The 23,524-nt window shown below is 44.7% G+C and overlaps 1 protein-coding gene across 5 annotated transcripts in view; it reads left to right on the top strand.

The window, feature by feature from the left end:
• Positions 1-7,977: 7,977 nt before the first annotated feature.
• The window catches only part of ZBTB38 (zinc finger and BTB domain containing 38), a 48,090-nt gene continuing 32,543 nt past the window's right edge, over positions 7,978-23,524 (top strand). The window contains exon 1 of one of the 5 annotated variants that reach the window (XM_075340977.1): positions 7,978-8,194. The gene's annotated coding sequence lies outside the window, so the exon portion shown is untranslated. The other 4 variants (XM_075340971.1, XM_075340976.1, XM_075340972.1 and 1 more) reach the window with 4 other exon arrangements.

The raw sequence follows: 23,524 nt of genomic DNA, 5'->3' as shown, positions 1-23,524 counted from the left end.
TAGTACACCATATATTATAATGTAGCCCCCATAGTCCTTTATATCATTCAAGACATAATCAGTGAGTACACGGTGGCCAAAGGACTAAGAAATAAATAATAATACCTCTCTTTGGTCCTCCACTGCTTTTATTCTCTGTGCAAGCCCTCTGAAGCTGCTCTGCATGTCTTGGCAGAGCGGCACGCAGTAGTGACGCCACCACACTTGCTGCACTGAGATGTTAAAGCTCAGACACAGTGGGGAATGATGGAGGAGGGAGCGGAGCACTCCCTCTTCCACATTGCCTTCAACTGTATTGGCACTTTGAAAGTGCGATTATGGGTGGTAGGGGAGGGGCAGCGCTGGCTCTGGTACCAGGCACTCCTGCCTCACGGGCCCCATTGCGGCCATGTGGTCTGCTGTCACTGGTGATGCGCCACTGCAAGGATCTGATCTTTGTTGTAGGATATTCCCTGTTGGCATTCACAAGAGTAGTCTTAAGGTACCTTCACACATAGCGAGATCGCTGCTGAGTCACTGATTCTGTGACACAACAACGACCTCACCAGCGATCTCGCTACGTTTGACACATAGCAGCAACCAGGCCCCTGCTGTGAGATCGCTGGTTGTGTCGGAATGGCCTGGATTATTTTTTGATCATTGAGGTCCTGCTGGGCAGGATGCATCAGTCTGTTTGATGCCTTACCAACGACCTCATTGACGACTCAGAGCTCAGACACGTACCACCGAGATCGTTATACAGGTCGCTATGGTCGCTGTATCGTTGCTGCGTCGTTGGGAAGATCTGACCGTTTGACATCTCACCAGCGACCACGTAGCGACTTACCAGTGATCCTTATCAGGTCATATCGTTGTCGGGATTGCTGGAAAGTCGTTGAATGTGACGGGGGCTTTAGATTGGTGGTGGTGGTGTAGAGGTATAAAAATAGCATAGAATGTGCCAAAAGATAATAAAATGAGTAGCCAGCAAATATCAAGGTAACAAAGAAATTTAGTGCGGTCAACAAGCACATGTCAGAATACAGTGGTACTGCATATACAAAGTCAGAGAAGAGAACCACATCAGTATGAAAGCCAAGGTCAGCAAGGATAGTAGTCAGCACTTTTGTAAACCTTAGGAAAATACCTCTATCTTCAGGCATGGAATGAACTGATCTGACTAAGATTTGTTTTGCCTTACTGCAGCAAACTGTGAAAAACAAAAAGAGAATCACACAGGGACCTATGGAGATATGTAATAGATGGAATATGTTTATGCCAATAAAGCCTAAATGTATGCCATTATGCAGCAAAAAAATGACAGTATCTTACCCCCATCAATCATTATCACACATAACCACTTGCATCCAAGTATCCAAGACCTTACAAAACTGAGACCATATTGTTGCAAAGATGTCAGGTACTCCTCTCCTGCTATACAGTTTTCCACATCTCAAGTTCGAAACTCACTGCTCAACTGCAAATAATGCAAAATAAGATAATGGAGGAACAGCTATAGCTGATTGAGGCAAAGTCACAGACAGGCGGTACCAGAGGGATCATAGTTAGAGATGAGCAGACCCGTGGAAGTATGGCTCGGCAGCTTTAGCTGAAGTTTAGATAAAGTTCTGTTCTGGACCTGGACGTGACCAGAACCCCAATGGAAGTCACTAATTGGGCAGTTTGGGTGTCTGCCTACATTCAGCCAGACATAAGCAAAACACTTCCAGGGAAGGGTGGACAGAGTTTTTCCTTTTTTTTTGTGGGGGGGTACACACTACATCTGATCACACTGTTGTTACCCACAGTGCAAGCCAATTAAACAATACAAGTGGCTCACACTGGGCTAAGTGTGGCGCCCCTGAGGCTTCAGTTGCCACAACAGGGTACTGCACCTCACCAGAGGTGCAGTATTCATCCCGGCTAGGGAGGAAGTCAGTGCCGGTCAACCACAATCCACAAACGCATATAGCTAGTTGCTCTCAGGGTAGGGTCATTTAGGATGGTTACCATACCGTCTGGGGCCTCCCACCCACTAGCTCAGGAGCCCGGGTGGGTGTAGCGACTATTCTGGGGAGCAAGGGGACACACACAATCAGTTGAGAAACCATCGGGAACCAAGTGAGACGCAGGAGAACATGGTCACTGAGGGGAGAGCTCATAGCTCCCTCAGGACCAGCGCACACCTCAGGGTGCGGAGCTCTAGGCTGGTGGGCACTGCAGGTCTTCCCAGCAAAATCCGCTGGGCAGAGGATTGGCAAGTCCCACCGATCCTGGCCTCCGAACTATCCGGGATCAGCTGGAGCCCATCACAGTGGAGTCCGGCAGTCCAACGGCAGGAGCAACTCATTGAGTAAACAATCTAAACTGAAATCGCTGTGTCTTCTAATCATGCCCGCGCCCCTTCAATAGATTGGACTACTACCCCCACATCCTCTCTGGGGCCTAAGCTCTGCCTGTGGAGAGCTACACCATCTGAGCTGCGTCATCATCCGCCCCGGAGAAGACATCCCGCAGCGGTGGCTAATACCTGGCTGTACACCACTGGTGGCGTCATGAATAATAACTACCACTCCCATCATCTTCACCATCCCCATCTTTAATTGACACCGACAGGGTCACAGAGCCGGGCCAGGCCGCTGTGACATCACCAAACCGGCCCGGTGACAAGTAACCCAAAAACCACCCCTTGGGGACCCCGTGGGCGCGTCATAAGCAGCGAGCGTACCCAAGCACAGAGATGCTCGCGGAAGTGGTTTGTATACGTAAAGCACCCGAACTTAGAAATCTGTTTCTTTGAAAGATCTGTGTTTGATACGAACAACGAACCTTGGGTTTGCTCAGCTCTACTGATAGTAAAGTTAGAAGAAAGGCAGAGGAAAAGTAACTATAGTGACAGAACTGAGGCAAAGTGGCAGCTTGCAACAGATTTCTGGCCATAAATATAACTGCACAGAATGCCAGGTCACGGTTGAGATTTCAAAGAGAGCAGGTAAATCATTCACAGACTGGAGGCAGGTGGAGGGGAATCACAGACAGGGAGGAGAAGACCCAGCATACAGTTCGGCCCCTGTGAAAAATCTAATTATCAGAAAACGTCAAATGATGATTAATGAAGAACAACAAAGCAGATTTCTTCACCAAAGGTATTAATGTAATCAGTATAACAGCGTCATTACAGCCACATCTTTACTTTTCCACTTCGATAAACCTCACAGAAGCTGTTAAGGTACATGACTTTGTCCCCCTCCAAAAACATAATCTTTCATTGCATATATAATTTGTATAATACAACACACTCCCCTGTGATTATAATGCAGTGGCGCTTTAAATGTAAGTCCCCTGCCCCTGTTTTTATAATCACACACCGGGGTTTTGATACTTTACCCAATGCCGCTCTGGTCTCGCAGCGCTATCTTGTGCCTGGACCCCTGATTGTCCGTAAGTCAGAGGTTACGTCACAGGCTCTCAATACAATATGGGAGCGAGAACTAGGCTCCCATAGACTTGTATTGAGTTGCGACCGCCGACGCTCACCATGAAACACGAACTGCCGCAGGTCACAAATCACCAGAGACCGACTGGAGCGTCACTGGAAAAGGATGAAGGCAGCGGAAGGTGAGTATAAGACAGGCGTCAGGGGACTTAAAATTAAAGCATCACGACAGCAGAGCAATAAAAAAATAAAATGCTGGAGTGGTGCTTTAAAGGGTTATTCTAAAAAAAAGTTAGTCCCTAACTTTAGGATCGATAGTAACATGATGTCATTTTGTCTGATGAAGGAGATGGAATCTCTGAAAACGCGTCCACAATAAATCACTCTCTGGTTATACCTGGATTGTCTTTACGCACGGCAGCGTGGCATTTAACCCTTTCATCGCCTCTTCATCTCTCACAATTAAGGCTTGTGACATGACTGTAGATTTACTCCTCTATATAAAATCCTACACTGCAGTGCATGCTCCTCAGCCCCTTTATACAGCCTCCATATGCAGAGTATTGCACCTCAGCCTCTATATATAGCCTCCATATGTACATCGCTCTGCAGCATCTGTATATAGCTTCTGTATACAGCCTCTATATGCAGTACATGGTCCTCTACCCCTGTGTACAGCCTTTATATGAAGAACATCGCACCTAAGCCTCTGTACATAGCCTCCATATGCAGTACATGCTACTCAGCCCTGTATATAGTCTCCATATGTAGAACATCATACCTCAGCCTCCATATACAGCCTCTATATGCAGTACCTATCCTCAGCCCCTGCATATAGCCTCCATATGCAGTACATGCTCCTCAGCCCCTGTATACAGCCTCTACTGTATCTATCTACTAGTTTCCTGTTTGTTACCTTTTTTTAATGGAGTTTTTCAATAACATCCTCACTTATTGTGTTTTTAAAGCATATTTAATACATTTGTAAGTTTTAGTATTTTTTTTTTCAGTTAAACAACTTAGGGGTATATAATGTTTTTGATTGCTTTTTATTCAGATTTTTTAGAAGCAGAATGAATAAAACCAGCAACCAGTATTGTTTTTCTTTATTTTTTGAGCGGTTTACTGTGCGGTAAAAGTAATAAGACTGATTTATTCTTTGGGTCAATACAATTACAGCGATACCAGATTTTTATAGCTACTGTTACACATTGAAAACAATATTGTACAAAAATTAATTTGTTTTTGCATCGCCATGAACTGAGAGCTGTAATTTTTTTTTTTGCCGAATGAGCCTTATTAGGGCTTGTTTTTTGCAGGATGGTTTGCTGTTTACATTTACACCATTTTTTTTTACATATGACTTTTTGATCGCTTTTTTTTTTTGTGAGACATTATGATGAAAAAGCAACATATTTGGTGCATTTTTATTTATTTTTTTTACAGTGCTTGCCATACAGAATAAATAACGTGACAGTTTTATAATTCAGATCCTTCTGAACACGGCGATACCAATTATGTGTACGTTTTTGTTTATTTTTGTTTTAACACAAACTCTGTATTTTTATTGGCGAAATGGGTTTTCGTGATTTGTGTGCGTTTTATTTCTATGATGTGTTATTTTTTTTTTACATTTTTTGTTACTTTTTCATTTAGTCCCACTATGGAACATGAATACGTTTTACCTTGATTACTGTTATCATGCACTGCTGTACTTGTGTACAGCAGTGCAGGAGACCTGTCAGTTGTCCACCAACACAGCTTGTTAGACCCTGCTTATAGCAGGATCTACCAGGCCACCGTACGCTATGGTCATCAGATGACCTCATGGTACCATGGCAACTATCGGCACCCACGATTAAGATCGAGGTCCACCAATCCTGTCAACGGGGGTCTTTTAACCACTTAAATAACGCTGTCACAACTGACAATGGTATTTAATGGGTTAATCAACTCCAATCCGTTCAAATAATGGTCAGGACTGATGCTCGCAGTAAGGAATAAGGCCCCTAATGGCCACCATTTTAACATGTATTAGTCGTCTTTTTCAGGCCTCATTATAGTTTGGTCAGAAATTGTGCTGCGAAGAACTTGTCAGGCTGCTCATTTGGTGGAAAAGATCAATAAGGCTTGCATTAAGGTGAATAGGGTGGTATCCAATTTTGTAACTTGGAATGGGGCTTCACAGTGCACCATTTTGATTTGGAAAGGGGGATCAACAAATTTTAGTTGACTAATGGAGTACATTTAAATGCAGTTGGCATTGACTTGATGGGTTTTAGGTTTACAAATTTGGTATTGAAAGGGCCATGTTACTGCGGGATAAGGGGATCTTGTGCATTTGAGGTTTTCAAAGTGCTGACATTATGGTGGTTGGGGAGTCCTTGAAGTTGGCTCTAAATTGGTCTGGGGGATTAATTGTGGTGATTTTTGGTGGGGACATGTGGCAATGGAATGTAGGATACTCAGAAGTTTGGATATTTGAAAAAAATCCTTAGGCTATGGTGCTCCCGAGCCTGAGAGGTTACGGCTAGGAGTAATTATGGTTTATGGCGTTATTGTTGGTAATGACCTGATTATTTGTAGCTTGAAGGACCCCACCAGTCTTATATAAAATGCTGAAGTGTTTTTTTTTCATTGTTATTAAAATTAAAGGTTGCTGTGGCCAAATTATCCAAACTTATGTGTCAGTGTTTTTATTGGGTGCTACATGGTGGGGTGGTTTAGAGGTTATTATGGGCAGGTGGAGTACGCATTGCACTGGAATATTGACAAGGCGGGAGTCAAGGAAAGACCGGATCCTCCTCCCTGGCTATGGATGGAGGATAGCATGACGATGGGTTGGAGGAAAGTGAGGTAATTTTAGAAAGAGGTATAGGTCAGGAGTAGGAGGTTTATAAGGGGCACCGAGGGTGGAGTTTAGCATTATTATGCTCTGAGGGGTCGCATCAGTGCCGCTCACCCTCAGAAATTATGTTGCATATGGATGGTTCTTGAGTATTGGTGGCTAATGGCGGTTTGGGGGTCCATGAAGTTGGCTCTAAATTGGTCCATGGGATTCATTGGGAGATGAATTCCTCAATTGGTCTGGTGATTTTTGTGGGGACCTGCGGCAATGGAATGTCGGGTCCTCAGAAGTTTGAATATCTGAAAAGAACCCTTGGGTTATGGTGTTCCCCAGCCTGTGGGGTTACGGCTGGGAATAATTGTGGTTTATGGGGTTATTGTTGGTAATCACCAGATTTATTGTAGCTTCAAGTACCCTACCAATCCTCTATAAAGCGTTGAAGTGTTTTTTCCATTATGTTGTTAAAATAAAAGGCTGTTGTGGCCAAATTATCTAAACTTATATGTGTGTGTTTATTGGGTGCTCCATGGTAGGATGTTTTGGAGGTTATTATGGGTTAGGTGGAGTAGGCATTAGCCAAGTCAACAATTCTCGCATGAAACACTCTCACCACACTATCGCATCCAGGTTCAACACCCTTCTAACAAATCGTATCATCCTATCTCCAGATTACCATATTTTGCACCCTCAATGCACATATATATGTATATACACATCCAAATATGCTCTTCAAATCACAAAAGTCACAATCTGGGAACTTGCTTTTTATAGCTGTTTGCTAGACCTCGTACCAAATTTCTGACAGCCGCAAGCCACACATCATGAGCCCACAAGCCACATGTTGGGAACCCTTGGACTCAAGTCTATGTTTCCACCCCCCATTGGTTGGCTTATTTTTGCCAGAAATGTGCAACACAATCTTGATGGCTTTTTTTTGGTGCATTGCGTTGCTTTTTTGAAGTGAGACCATGCCCCCCTATTTGGACAAGTCAAAGAAAATATCTAAAACACATCATAACATTGGAAAAAGTCAGGAAAGATTATAATGTGGCACAAATTATGCCAGAATCCTGAAGCATATAGCTTGATAAATATGACTCAGTGTATTTCTTTTAACATAATCAAAGATAACAGTATTTCTTTATTGTTGATTGCTTGTTTTTTTATTTTTAACGTACGAAAAAAGCCACAGCAGCCTAAACTAAAACACCCGTGGAAGCATCGGCAATCGGTGCGACACGGCCGTAGTCTGTGTGCACGCTACCCCGGCACCCCCCCTATGCCTGAATAAACCAGCAACTTGATTTTTCTACAAAGCAACTTTATTTTTCTACAAACCGGTGAGTGCCTGTTTTCTTTCTTCTTGGAAAGTAGATCCATACCTAGGCTCACGCGGAATATCTGAACAAGTGGAATAAAAATAGCAAATTGTTTATTTGTTTTTATTGGTGTTTTTTGGAGGGTAATCGTTCGTACAGATAAGAAAAAATAGTGCCCAGAATTCCTTCTTTCCTTGGTGAATAAACTAAAACATATTACTGCCAAACCCTATTAGAATTGAAATATTATAGCATTATCCTCTATACAATGCCCTGAAGGAATAATCTATTCCCCTTCCTATCGTCACGGCTCATGGTCACTGTGCAGCAAAATATGCAGAGCAGGCAGCCAGACAGTTAATACAGCCACCAGTCAGTAGGTGCGTACAGTTTAGTATGTGTTCGGTTATGACTTGTTTGCATTATGTGGGTCAGAGTACTCGGATTATGCAAGTGAAAAAACTGCAATGGATTACTCAATGTTTGAGCAGAATCCAGCTCTGAAGGAATCGCTTTTTTATCACAAGAGGAAATAACAATTCTTTAGTACGTATTTTCCTGTGCGACTGAGCAGCTGTAATGCTGATATATTTAGCACTTGCCGAGCCTGTGGTAAGTAGGGTGTTGCCTAAATACAATTAGCCGGTCAGATGACTGGATCTCGGTGGCTTGCAAACTGTGGAAAGGATATTGCTTTTAATAAAACTTAAACTGCAGCTTTCAAAACAACACAACAAAAAAAGGGAGCAAATGATTGCGAATGCAGGGCGGTGTTGTGAATCCTGCCTGAAGAGGACATCACTGCTTCCCGGAGATCATGTTCGAGCAGTAGGGTTTATTTTGCAGCTAGAAGAAGGATGTCATGCTTAATATGTTTGCATCCTGCATCAGCCCCGGAATGGTCATACGCACGACTGTACAAGGCGACGGAGCTGGTATCTTTCAGAAGCCTGTCACGTAACATCTGGGGAACTGCCAGCTGAGTAAAGGTTGTTGTCCATATTTTATTATTATTATTATTTTTGCATTTGTTGCTTACTGTTCGGCAATCCGAAGCTCGCGATGGCTTGCCGGTCATCCACATCATTAGTTACATACTGCGTTTAAGGTGAGCTCGCTGTTTACTTCCTCCTCCATAAGCGATGCTGCAGAATGCATCTCTTGCAAGGATTAATGCCTTGTCTTCTGCATGCTGTGCTCCGAATCCATTATACACTGCTGTCAGTATGTAAATACTCTGCCTGACATAACATACTGCACCTCCTGTCTCTCCCTACACTGCATCACCATTTTACAGCCAGCATTTTCACCCGTCATCTCATGCAAAATACAAGCTTAAAAAAAAATGGACTGTGACAGGCTGCGTAATCGTATTAATCTTGCTTTTAATCCTGTCCTGCATTTACCCAGCTAAATAATGTATGCTGTATTGTTAATTAATGTGAATATCAAATTAAAGCGCTTGGAAACTAATATGCTTGCAATGCAGGTAGGAGGAATGGAAAAAAAAATCTATTTTTAACTCCTGCATAGCACTGTAGCTCGTCTCTCGTATGCGGAAGTCATGGGTAAACGCTCGGTTCTCCGGGGGAACAGAGAAGTGGCCCTTTGCGGTGGTCACTCCTGCCGTTATTTATACAAAGCTGCGGATCAGTGGGACACAGCATGAAGAAAACCCGGAGGTGGATTATCATTGCTTACCAAGATCCGTTCCCCCAATGGAAAATCCACTTCTCATGAATGTCAGCCGTCCGAGCTGCTGTACAGCTGATTTTACCAACGACAGCTCTTCGCACCCATGAAGCGAGGAAGGAATATCAAAAAAAGGGTTTATTTTTATTCTTCCCTAACTTGCGCGACACGCAGGAAGACCGAAAGTATTTCATATGTTAACGGTATCCTTAAATGGTTCGCAGAGGTAGGTCGCAAGTGCATGTTGTTGTCGTTATGGTCCGCACGCTAGCGCCAACTCTGAATATGTCTGATCTTACGCAGAACGCAGGTAGATTGCTAGATGTTATTAATACATAGACATGAAGATAAGTGAAGCCATCGCAGAATAGGCAACGTACTTGTCTGTATGATTCTCCGGTACTCGGAGATGATTTTAAAGATGCCTTTAAGAAATGGATTTTATGCAAACGACCTCCGGGCACCTCATCTCTTGCTCGGCTGCATAAAATGAAATTCTATGTGAAAGGTGTCTGCCACAGTATGGCGGATGGCGTATTACACATGTTAACTGTTCACTGTTCTCCGGTTACATATCGGATTACTTATTGTTTGGATCTCTGTAACAGAATCCCTACATAAAATTTATTAAAATAGGACATTTAAATAACCCGAAACAGAACTTAGCAGCCGTATCATTAAAACAGTCAGGTAAAACGATCCAGACAGGCCTGTATGTGACAGTAACCCCTTGCCTGCTCTCCACATAAAAGCGTAATGTCGTGACATTTAGAAATTTCAAGGACGTTTCCGCCTCTTTAAAAAAAGGTTAGATTTTTCTAAAAAAACAAAAAAAGCTGCTTTTTGTTCAGGAAAATAGACCATGGTAGCTGTTTCTTGTCCTGCCTTGTTGTTCTATGCACACTAATGACCATTTCGAGGCCTGTGAAGGCCGCTGTGGTGGTTGCAGGGTTAATAGCTAGACTGACGCAGGATGATTCGATGTGGTGAATCCAAATCCGGACAGAACAGGGTGTTTTTCTTTTCCCCCACATTCCTTGTCTTGCTGTGTGTGTGCGTGTTTGCTGCAAAGCTCCTTTAAGACTGAGATTCTGCATTCGTGATGATCTCTCTAGACTGGGCCCTTGCCTTGTTACTGTGGCAACGGAACATTTTTCGCTAAATGATTTTAACACTGGGGGGAAGATAATGTTATTTCTAGAAAAATTTCCACCAGGCAAGTAACTATTGCTTTCCTCAGAAGGCATATTCTTTTTTTTTTTTTTCCTTTTTTTGCATGTTGTTTTCTCTCATGATTTATTGTTTTCAAGCTGCGTGCTGCTGTGTGTTCTCGACACTATCGTAAGCGTTGATTCCTAATACATGCACGATATGTTCTCACGCACGTGCATCCGAATCAACAAAACAAAAGCGGTTTATTGTCCGCAGAATGTAACACTTTTTCTGTCAGATGTTTTCTGTGTTGGTCGGAACAAATGGCGTATGAATGTAAAAGGCTGCAGAGAACCACTGAGGCGGACGGGTCGGATGAGGCTTCTCTTCTGACTAAATGTCACTATTCTTGTGTATGAAACATCTGAATATAATTTACCGACTGTTTTCTATTCTCTTCTCCGCACTGCTGTCTTTTATTCTCTTCCTGTTTACATTGTGTTATGTAGACAAAAGATAACAGATTTGCAGTAACGGCCATTTTGAGTCAGCTTGCATACCTCAAAATGGCTGCCGGGATGTAACAGAAGAAAGTCGCGGCCTTTGCTAGTTAGCAATGCCATATTTTAAAGTGTGTAGTGTCTCTTATAAGACGTTTTACCTATTGTAAAGTGTATCTACGTTAGAAATGACCCTGTATCTACATGTATCCAGTTGCTATATATAGGGAAATGTCCGCCTCAGCTGAAAAAGAGTCATTTGACCGTATAGCTGAGTTAATATTAATTTTCTTAATTATTTATTAATTTCCTTAACCTAAGAATGATAAACTATACATAAGAATCTACGCCTTTTGTTTTATTCCTCTCCCTATGAGGAAAACAGCAGCCATTTTAAGCTACGTTATAACCTCCTACAAAATGGCTGAAAAAGAACAAAAACCTCAACCAGCTGACACATGTAAGGCTATGCAGCAATCTATCTTTCTGTGGCTGCTATGATCAATGTGCAAATAAACCAAGGTCACTAAGTACCATCAAGTTAACCCTTTGACTCTCAGGGGATAACAGTCGCCTTAAGAATCCTCTTCTAGTTTCTTCTGTAGCACGTTTTAAAACGATGCATAGCAGAATAATAAATAATTCATGCATCAGGAAGGAGCAATGTATGGTTTGCCATTACCATTGCCTCAATACATTTAGCAGTATGAGAAATCTGACAATTAATATTACTGTGCTCTTTCTTGTGAGGAAGTGAGGATAGCCACGTACAATATCTAAACAGCGTGAGTGTCTGTACATGCTGACATGTTATGCAGCGTTTTTACACACACACACGCACATATATATACATATATATATTTCACCATAAGGTTTGCAGAGAATGGTTATCTGCAGAATTGCAATATGATCCCTATACTAGGATGACCAGTAGATTCCCCTGCACTATACATGAGCAACGCCATTATAAAATACTGACGCATCGTATCAATTCCATTTATTTTTATGCTTTAGTGTAATCAAGATTGCCACCGCTACAATACTGCACAAATAAATACATTACATTATTATTCTAGTATATACAGACTCTACGTAGCATCATGTTAGCATATATAGGCACACATGTTGTTTGGATATTGCAAAAACGTTGTGCTGCTTTGTAAAATGTAACGTAATCTAGAATAGAACGCTTTTGAAATCTCGTATAGTCATATTTTATTCACAACAGATAGGACACAGATCAGAAAGCGAGAGACATTGTTCCATCTCTTCTCCATCTCAAAACAGGGCCGTGTTTACCATTGTGTAGCATCCCCTCTTTTTACTAGTCTGGGAAGTGTGGAGACCGATTGCTGGAGTTTTGGGTGAGGAATTTTGTCCCATTCTTGTCTGATGTAGCATTCTAGCTGCTGCACAGTCCCATCTCTTCTTTGCCTGATTTTACATAATGTGCCAAATGTTTTCTATTGGTGAAAGGTCTGGACTGCAGGCAGCCTGTTCATCACCCGAGCTCTTCTTCTGCTATGCTGTTGTGATAGATACAGTTTCTAATTTAGCATTGTTATGCTGAAATATACAGGGCCTTGACTGAAACAGACATTGTCTGGGGCATGTTTTTTTTTAAAACCTCTATCTAATGCTCAGCATTGATTGTGTCTTTTAACATATGTAACTGCCCATTCCATAGGCACTAATGCAACCCCATACCGTCACAGATGCAGGCTATTGAACTGATTTCCCCAAGTCATTTTTAAACTGCCTTTTTGCTGAGAGGAGACAAGTGTTTCTGCATTGTGTTGATTTATGGTTTCTTCTTTGCATGATAGAGCTTTAACTTGCATTTGTGGATTGCACAGCGAACTGTGTTCACAGATAATGATTTCTAGGAGTATTCCTGAGCCCATGCAGTGTTTTGCATGACTGAATCATGCCTGTTTTTAATGCAATGCTAACTAAGGGCTCATAGATCACAAACATCGAATACTCACCATCAGCCGTGTCCTGTGTGCACATGAATTTCTTTAAAAACTCTGTATTTTTTATGCTATTATATAGATGGTGGGATATTCAAATTCTTTGCAATTATACGTTGAGGAACATTTTTCTAAAATTATTCCACAATTTTTAGATGCAGTTGTTCACAGATTGGGGAATCTCTGACAATCTTTGCTTCTGAGAGACTCTGCCTCTTTAATATAGTATTTTTTATATACAGTAATGTGACTTAGCTGAAAATTGATCTAGCTGGTTTTCTTTAGTATCACTTACTTTTCCAGCCTTTTGTTAACCCTGTCATAATTTTTTGATGTGCTTTTACCAGCTATTTCTAAATTAATACTTTTTTCAAATGAAATGGAAAAATGTCTCACTTTCACCTTCTGATGTTTGTTCTATGTTGTGTTATGAATAAAATGATTTATAAACCATTCCATTTTTGTTTTGATTGTTTTTTACATTTTAGATCAGAACTTTTACAGAGAATGGGGATAAATTAATGAATAATTTTACTTATATAGTGCCAACACATTTTGCTGCATTTTATAATTAATGTGGGACATTTCCACACAATAAAGATGTTACAAAGAAGGGAATTTTGTTACTTACCGTAAATTCCTTTTCTTCTAGCTCTTATTGGGAGACCCAGACGATTGGGGTATAGCTACTGCCCTCTGGAGGCCACACAAAGCACTACATTAAAAGTGCAAGGCCCCTCCCCCTCTGGCTATACCCCCCCCGTGGTATCACGGGTTCTCCAGTTTTAGTGCCAAAGCAAGAAGGAGGAAGCCAATAACTGGTTTAAACAAATTAACTCCGAATAACATCGGAGAACTGAAAAACCGTTCAACATGAACAACATGTGTACCCGCAAACAACAAAAAAACATCCCGAAGGACAACAGGGCGGGTGCTGGGTCTCCCAATAAGAGCTAGAAGAAAAGGAATTTACGGTAAGTAACAAAATTCCCTTCTTCTTCAGCGCTCTATTGGGAGACCCAGACGATTGGGACGTCCAAAAGCTGTCCCTGGGTGGGTAAATAAATACCTCATGTTAGAGCTGCAAAACAGCCCTCCCCTACGGGGGTGTCACTGCCGCCTGCAGGACTCTTCTACCTAAGCTGGCATCCGCCGAAGCATAGGTATGCACCTGATAATGCTTGGTGAAAGTGTGCAGACTGGACCAGGTAGCCGCCTGGCACACCTGTTGAGCCGAAGCCTGGTGACGTAATGCCCAGGACGCACCCACGGCTCTGGTGGAGTGGGCTTTTAGCCCTGAAGGAACCGGAAGCCCCGCAGAACGGTAGGCCTCTAGAATTGGTTCTTTGATCCATCGAGCCAGGGTGGCTTTAGAAGCCTGCAACCCCTTGCGCGGACCAGCGACAAGGACGAAAAGTGCATCGGCACGGCGTATGGGCGCCGTGCGGGAAATGTAGATTCTGAGTGCTCTCACCAGATCTAGCAAACGTAAGGCCTTTTCATACCGGTGAACCGGATGAGGGCAAAAAGAAGGCAAGGAAATATCCTGATTAAGATGAAAAGAGGATACGACCTTAGGAAGAAACTCCGGAATGGGGCGCAGCACAACCTTGTCCTGGTGGAACACCAGGAAGGGAGCCTTAGATGACAGAGCTGCCAGCTCAGACACTCGCCGAAGCGATGTGATCGCAACAAGAAACGCCACTTTCTGCGACAGCCGAGAAAAGGAAACTTCCTTCAGAGGCTCGAAGGGCGGCTTCTGGAGAGCAACTAGTACCCTGTTCAGATCCCATGGATCTAACGGTCGCTTGTACGGGGGCACAATATGACAGACCCCCTGCAGGAACGTGCGCACCTTAGGAAGACGTGCTAGACGCTTCTGAAAAAACACGGATAGTGCCGAAACTTGCCCTTTAAGGGAGCTGAGCGACAAGCCCTTTTCTAACCCCGATTGCAGGAAGGAAAGAAACTTGGGCAATGCAAATGGCCAGGGAGACACTCCCTGAGCAGAGCACCAGGACAAGAAAATCTTCCACGTTCTGTGGTAGATCTTAGCCGAATTCGACTTTCTAGCTTGTCTCATTGTGGCAACGACTCCCTGAGATAATCCAGCAGATGCTAGGATCCAGGACTCAATGGCCACACAGTCAGGTTCAGGGCCGCAGAATTCTGATGGAAAAACGGCCCTTGGGACAGTAAGTCTGGTCGGTCTGGCAGTGACCACGGTCGACCGATCGTGAGATGCCACAGATCCGGATACCACGACCTCCTCGGCCAGTCTGGAGCGACGAGTATGACGCGGCTGCACTCGGATCTGATCTTGCGTAGCACTCTGGGCAAGAGCGCCAGAGGCGGAAACACGTATGGGAGCTGAAACTGCGACCAATCTTGAACCAAGGCGTCTGCCGCCAGAGCTCTTTGATCGCGCGACCTCGCCATGAATGCCGGGACCTTGTTGTTGTGCCGGGATGCCATTAGGTCGACGTCCGGCACTCCCCAGCGGCGACAGATTTCCTGAAACACGTCCGGGTGAAGGGACCATTCCCCTGCGTCCATGCCCTGGCGACTGAGGAAGTCTGCTTCCCAGTTTTCTACGCCTGGGATGTGAACCGCGGATATGGTGGATGCTCTGTCCTCCACCCACATTAGAATGCGCCGGACTTCTTGGAAGGCTTGCCGACTGCGCGTCCCTCCTTGGTGGTTGATGTATGCCACCGCTGTGGAGTTGTCCGATTGGATTCGGATCTGCTTTCCTTCCAGCCACTGTTGGAAGGCCAGTAGAGCAAGATACACTGCTCTGATCTCCAGAACATTGATCTGAAGGGTGGACTCCTGCGGAGTCCACGTCCCCTGAGCCCTGTGGTGGAGAAATACTGCTCCCCACCCTGACAGACTCGCATCTGTCGTGACTACTGCCCAGGATGGGGGCAGGAAGGATCTTCCCTGAGACAATGAGGTGGGAAGGAGCCACCATTGTAGAGAGTCTTTGGCCGTCTGGGAAAGCGAGACTTTCCTGTCCAGGGACGTTGACTTCCCGTCCCATTGGCGGAGAATGTCCCATTGAAGTGGACGCAGATGAAACTGCGCAAAGGGAACTGCTTCCATGGCTGCCACCATCTTCCCTAGGAAATGCATGAGGCGCCGCAAGGGATGCAACTGGCCCTGCAGAAGAGATTGCACCCCTGTCTGTAGTGACCGCTGCTTGTCCAGCGGAAGCTTCACTATCGCTGCTAGAGTATGAAACTCCATGCCAAGATACGTTAGTGACTGAGTCGGTGATAGGATCGACTTTGGAAAGTTGATGATCCATCCGAAAGACTGTAGAGTCTCCAGCGTAGCATTCAGGCTGTGCTGACATGCCTCCTGAGAGGGAGCTTTGACCAATAAGTCGTCTAGGTAAGGGATCACCGAGTGTCCCTGAGAGTGCAAGACTGCTACCACCGCCGCCATGACCTTGGTGAAGACCCGTGGGGCTGTCGCCAGACCAAATGGAAGAGCTACGAACTGAAAATGGTCGTCTCCTATCACAAAACGTAGAAAACGTTGATGTTCTGTAGCAATTGGCACGTGGAGATAAGCATCTTTGATGTCTATTGAGGCAAGGAAGTCTCCTCTGGACATTGAGGCAATGACAGAGCGGAGGGTTTCCATCCGGAACCTCCTGGCGTGCACATGTTTGTTGAGCCGTTTTAGGTCCAGAACAGGACGGAACGAGCCGTCCTTTTTTGGAACCACAAAGAGATTGGAGTAAAACCCTTGCCCTTGTTCCTGAGGAGGGACTGGGATAACCACTCCTTCCGCTTTTAGGGAATCCACCGCCTGCAGCAGAGCATCTGCTCGGTCTGGACGTGGGGAGGTTCTGAAGAACCGAGCTGGAGGACGAGAATTGAACTCGATTCTGTACCCGCGAGACAAAATGTCCGTCACCCACCGGTCTTTGACCTGTGACATCCAAATGCCGGAAAAGCGGGAGAGCCTGCCCCCGACCGGCGATGCGGAGGGGGGGGGCTGGAAGTCATGAGGTAGCCGCTTTGGAAGCGGTACCTCCATTTGCTTTCTTGGGGCGTGTGTGAGTCCGCCACGAATCTGAATTTCTTTGCGTCCTCTGAGTCCCTTTGGACGAGGTAAATGGTGTCTTGCCCGAACCTCGAAAGGACTGAAACCTCTGCTGCCACTTTTTCTGCTGAGGTTTGGATGTTCTGGGTTGTGGTAAAGAGGAGTCTTTACCCTTGGACTGCTTAATGATGTCAGCCAATGGCTCGCCAAACAGTCTATCTCTAGACAAAGGCAAACTGGTTAAACATTTTTTGGAACCAGCATCTGCTTTCCAGTCCTTTAACCACAAGGCTCTGCGCAAAACTACCGAATTGGCGGACGCCATTGAGGTGCGACTGGTAGATTCTAGGACCGCATTGATAGCGTAAGACGCAAACGCCGACATCTGCGTGGTAAGGTGCGCCACTTGCGGCACTGCTGGATGCATGATAGCATCCACTTTTGCTAAGCCAGCTGAAATAGCCTGGAGTGCCCATACGGCTGCGAATGCCGGAGCAAACGACGCGCCGATAGCTTCATAGACAGATTTTAACCAAAGGTCCATCTGTCTGTCATTGGCATCTTTAAGTGAAGCGCCATCCTCCACTGCAACTATGGATCTAGCTGCAAGTTTGGAAATCGGGGGGTCTACCTTTGGACACTGTGTCCAGCGCTTGACCACCTCAGGGGGGAAAGGGAAACGCGTATCTTTAGATCGTTTAGAGAAACGCCTTTCTGGGTGAGCGTCGTGCTTCTGGATTGATTCTCTGAAGTCAGAGTGATCTAACAAAGCACTCAATTTACGCTTGGGATAAAGGAAACAAAACTTTTCCTGCTCCGCAGCCGCCTCTTCTGCTGAAGGGGCTGGGGGAGAAATATCCAACAGCCTATTGATGGCTGAGATAAGGTCGTTTACCATGGCATCCCCATCCGGGGTATCCAGGTTGAGAGGGGTTCCAGGAGTGGATTCCTGATCACTCTCATCAGACACATCACAGGGAGACTGATTGCGCTGAGACCCTGAGCAGTGTGAAGACGTCGAGGGTCTTTCCCAGCGAGCTCGCTTAGGGTGGCTGGGGCCATCATCTGAGTCATAATCCTCGGCCTGTGAAGCCGGGGACCCCCCTGTGGGCTGGATACATTCCAAGTAAGGGGGACCTGAGGACAGAGGCCTCGCCGTGCCCAGAGACTGAGCCCCATGCACAGATTGCAAGGTTTCAAGGATTTTTGCCATAGATACAGACATATTATCTGCAAAAACTGCAAAGTCCGTCCCTGTCACCGGGGCAGAACTTACAAGCGTCTCAGCCTGGGTCGCTACCTCTCCCGACTCCGGCTGGCGAAGCAGCACCGGGTCGGAGCATTGCACACAATGGGGGTCATCGGAGCCTGCTGGTAGATTAGCCCCACATGCAGCACACGCAGTATACACAGCCCTTTTTGCCTTGGCCGCCTTGCGTTTTGAGGATGACATGTTGCTGCTTCCACAGAGCGATCTGGGATATGCAGCCAGAAGCGCACCTCACAGTGCAAGAAATACAATATCTATATATCTGTACCCAGTACACTGATACACAGTGAGGCACTAGAGGGACCAGCACAGAAAAATCGCTTACCGCCCGCTTAAAAAGCGGGTGTGTGGTCGCCAGATAGCCCCTAGTCCAGGTCTCCCAGAGCCTTGCGTCCTTCCTCCAGCCAGGCATGCATGTAATGGCTGCCGGCGTCTCGAGAGAGGAAGGGGGGCGGGCCCTGGGCGTTCCTGGCCAAGAGCGGGAAGCCTGCTTCCCTCTGTGCCAAGTGAGAGGGCTGGAGCATGTAAAACAGGCTCCAGCCCTCGTCGCTGCTAGCGAACAGCGTCTCTCCCCTACCCTGAATGACAGGGTGGGGGCGGGAACGAAACGGAGCTGCCGGCGTCCTAGGCCCAAAAAGCCGGGGACTAAATTTATAACCGCCGCCGCCGTAAAAGCGCGGACGGCGGATCCCCGGCGCACCACAAGTCACAGCAGCGCCGCCCGGTCCAGAGGGGGTCGGCGCTGCGTTCCCAAACACAAACAATCCCCCAGTAATCTGTAGGGACACCAACTCCACGTTGCGGTCCCCGGCGCACTACAACACCCAGCCAGCCCGGAGTGTGTCTGTGCCTGCCGGGGACACAGAGTACCTGTATGATGCAGGGCCTGTCCCTGATCGTACTCCTGCTCCGTCTCCATCAGGTTCTAATGGGTCTGTGGATGGAGCCCGGCATCAGAGCTGAGAGGCCGGCAGGATCCCACTTCCACAGAGCCCTACCAGGGGATGTGGAAGGAAAACAGCATGTCAGGCTCCAGCCCTGTACCAGCAATAGGTACCTCAACCTTACAACACCATCCAGGGGTGAGAAGGGAGCATGCTGGGGACACTATATGTGTCCTCTTTTCTTCCATCCGAAACAGTCAGCAGCTACTGCTGACTAAAATCTGTGGAGCTATGCATGGAATGTCTGACCTCCTTCGCACACAAAGCTAAAACTGGAGAACCCGTGATACCACGGGGGGGGTATAGCCAGAGGGGGAGGGGCCTTGCACTTTTAATGTAGTGCTTTGTGTGGCCTCCAGAGGGCAGTAGCTATACCCCAATCGTCTGGGTCTCCCAATAGAGCGCTGAAGAAATAACACATAGTTCAACGCTTACATGTATGGCCTAGCCATCACTAAAATCAATAGGAGTTTTCAAATGAAGCTAAATGAGCCAGTCACCAGCCAATATTTGTCAAAGTACAGTTACCAAATGAAGAAATGAGGTGATAGGCCTGTCAAAAGAGATGTGTTTTTAAAGTATGCTTAAAAATATGGGAGCTAGGTATTAATCAGATTGTCTGGGGTAGTGCATTTAGGAAAACTGGTGCAGCACAAGAGTAGTCTTGGAGATGGAAGTGGGAGGTTCGGATTATGGAGGATGTTAGTCTTAGATCAGTTGCAGAATGGAGAGCACATGTAGGGTAATAGACAGAGACGAGGAGGAGATGTAAGGTGGTGAAGAACGGTGGAGAGCTTTGTGGGTGGGAGCGATAACTTTATATTGTACTCTGTAGCAGATGGATAACCAGTGCAATAACTGGCATAAGGTATTGGTATTTGGTGTAATGGCAGTACAGAAATACAACCCTGGCTACTGCATTCAGAATATATTGATGAGAAGAAAGTCTGGTAAGAGGGATGCCGATCAGTAGAGCATTGCAGTAGTCTAGACAAGAATGAATAATTGATAAAAGGTCAGATTCTAGAGATATTTTTAAAATTCAGGTGACATGAGTGATTGACTGTTACGATATAGGGAATAAAGGAAAGCTCTGTTTCAAATATGATACTGAGCTTGCTGCTTGGCAATTATGATAGACCCACCCAAGGAAATTGCAATATCAAGAACAGATAGGTTAGAAGAGGGAGGAAAAAAAAAGGCAGTTGAGTTTTAGAGAGTACCAGTGTCAGATTGAGGATATGTAGTTGTGGACAGTAGATAGAAAATCCGTGATAGCTTGTCATAAGGTGGGCTTTATATATATATATATATATATATATATATATATATATATATATAAAATGGAAGATTAGTTACATATGCAAATGGGATCAGTGCAGTCAGTGGCACTGAAATTCAGATAAAATAGGGCCCCTTTTGTTCATTATGGGTAGAGTACAAGTAAAAGCAGCGGTGAAGAATATTGGCAGGTGGACAAACGGTTAAAAGTGCAACCAAAACATGAGTAATGGCATAATATATACTCCTACTATGAGGGAACAGAACCTGAAACTCCATATTGGCTTTACAGCCAACAAACAGATATCAGGATAAAATACTCTTCTCAATCCATAGAGGCAACATACTTCGAATGGTGGTCACTCTCGGCATCAGTTCTTGTTGCACTAGTATACTAAGCACAGAGCAGCGACCACCTTTTCATCCCTCCATCTGCTTCCTGGCATGTTCCCTGTCAGTATCTCTCGAACATGGTCCTCGTGAAGAAAAATTTGCTTGACTTGTTGTACATATGTATGATATATACACAAGTAGCATATGTATGTAATAACCGTCAAGTGTACAATGTACAAAAGATTCGCAATAGCGTATTCTTTGTATTAAATATCAATTTCTATCTGGTCTGTTGTAGATATTTTTGCAGTTTGACTGACATAAAATATAGTAAATCACACCCCTCACATTTTTGTAAATATTTTATTATATTTTTTCATCGAGCAACACTGAAGATCTGATACTTTCATACAACATAAAGTAGTCAGAGTGCAGCTTGTATAACAGTGTAAATTTAGAGTGCCTCAACACAGCCATTAATGTCTAAATCACTGGCAACAAGAGAGTACACCCCTATTTACTAATATTATTATTACACTTACTACATATTGGGATAAGATCTTGGAGATGGGAATACCTCTTTAGCTCTCTTGGGCATGGAGTTCAATAGAGCTTCACAGGAGCCACTGGAATCCTCTTCCATCCTCCATGACGACATCATGGAGCTGGTGGATGTTAGAGATCTTGTGCTCCTCTACCTTCACTTTGTGGCTGCCCCACAGATGCTCTTAAAGGTTTAGGTCTGGAGACATGCTTGGCCAGTCCAGCACAGTTACCCTTGTTTTTTTTTAGTAAGGCAATAATTGTCTTGAAGGTATGTTTGGGGTCGTTATCATGCTGAAATACTGCCCTGCAGCAGTGTTTCCGAAGGGAGGGGATCATGCTCTGCTTCAGTATATCACAGTACATGTTGGCATTCATGGTTCCCTCAATGAACTGTAGCTCCCCATAGCTAGCAGCACTCAAGCAGCCCCAAAATATGACACTCCCACCACCATGCTTGACTGTAGGCAGGACACACTTTTCTTTGTACTCTACACCTGGCTGCAACAACCACACACACTTGACACCATCTAAACCAAATAAGATTATCTTGGTTTCATCTTACCACAGGACGTGGTTCAAGTAATCCATATCCTTAGTCTGCTTGTCTTCAGCAAACTGTTTGCGGGCTTTCTTGTACATCATCTTTAGAAGAGGCTTCCTTCTGCGATGACAGACATGCAAACTGATTTGATGCAGTGTGTGGCGTATGGTCTGAGCACTGACAGGCTGACTCCCCCCACTTTCTGTAACAATTATGGCAGGATTCCTACGTCTATTTTGAACCTCTGGATATGACGCTGAGCATGTGCACTCAATTTCTTTGGTCGACCATGGCGAGGCCTGTTCTGAAGGGAACCTATCTTGTTAAACCACTGTATGGTCTTTGCCACTGTGCTGCAGCTCAGCTTCAGAGTGCTGACAATCTTCTTACAGCCTCGGCCATCTTTATGTAGAGCAACAATTCTTTTTTTCAGATCCTCATAGAATTCTTTTTCATGAGGAGCCATGTTGAACTTCCAGTGACCAGTATGAGAGTTTATAAGAGTGATAACACCACATTTAACACACTTGCTCCCCATTCATACCTGAGACCTTGTAACACTAATGAGTCACATCTTGGAGGGAAAATGACTAATTGGGCACAATTAGTCCATTTTCACTTAGCAGTGTACTTACTTTTATTACCAGTGGTTTAGACATTAATGGCTGTGTGTTGAGTTATTTAGAGGGCACCATATTTACACTGTTATACAAGCTGTACACTGACTGCTTTACAGTGTTTCAAAGTGTTATATATTCAGTGGTGTCCCATAAAAAGAAGTAATAAAAATTTGACAAAAATGTGAGGGATGTACTCACTTTTGTGATATACCCTATCTTACTCCAAGTCTGATGTATAGAATATTCTTTGTTCATTAAAGTAAACCAGAATAAATATTATTAACTCGAGGACAAATTATAGTGAGCATAACCGAGCAAGGCGATACCAAGACAAGAAAGTATCTGCATTCTACCAACAGCATCTATATAATAGATATCTGTGTTACATATAACTACGATTTTCCAAAAGGGAACTGTTAAAAAAGAACAATGCAAATATTAGGCACTGCTGATCCTAGCGGTGAATCTCATATACTCCTAATTAATGCACCAATTTGAAATAGACCATTGTGCTTATGGAGTTGCCTACTTGTCTTATTTATTACTGTGTCTAAGCTTTCTCTTAAAGTAGAGGAGCTGAGTCACTGTCACAAATCCTCTTTCACTGTTTAGTGCCTTTATTACGTGGCCATGTAAGGTGAGCTTCTTCAAATTTGGAGGCTGATGATACCTAAGGAAATAGGCATTGTTACCATGGAAGAATTGGTTTTTAGTTTCTCAGTCTCGTGGAATTTTAAAACAGTAGCTTTAGTCCTATCATGTCAGATAAGGTTCCTCTCAAGAACAAAAATGGTACTGTATTTATTATATTTCTATAAAATACATAAAGGGCGGCACGGTGGCTCAGTGGTTAGCAGTGCAGTCTTGCAGCGCTGGGGTCCTGTGTTCAAATCCCACCAAGGACTACATCTGCAAGGAGTTTGTATGTTCTCCCCGTGTTTGCGTGGGTTTCCTCCGGGCACTCCGGTTTCCTCCCACACTCCAAAGACATACTGATAGGGAATTTAGATTGTGAGCCCTAATGGGGACAATGT

Source organism: Anomaloglossus baeobatrachus, chromosome 3 (genome assembly GCF_048569485.1).
Source record: "Anomaloglossus baeobatrachus isolate aAnoBae1 chromosome 3, aAnoBae1.hap1, whole genome shotgun sequence".
Classification (NCBI taxonomy): domain Eukaryota; kingdom Metazoa; phylum Chordata; class Amphibia; order Anura; family Aromobatidae; genus Anomaloglossus; species Anomaloglossus baeobatrachus.
The sequence above is the reverse complement of the archived record's forward strand: the minus strand, read 5'-3'. Positions and strand labels throughout refer to the sequence as shown.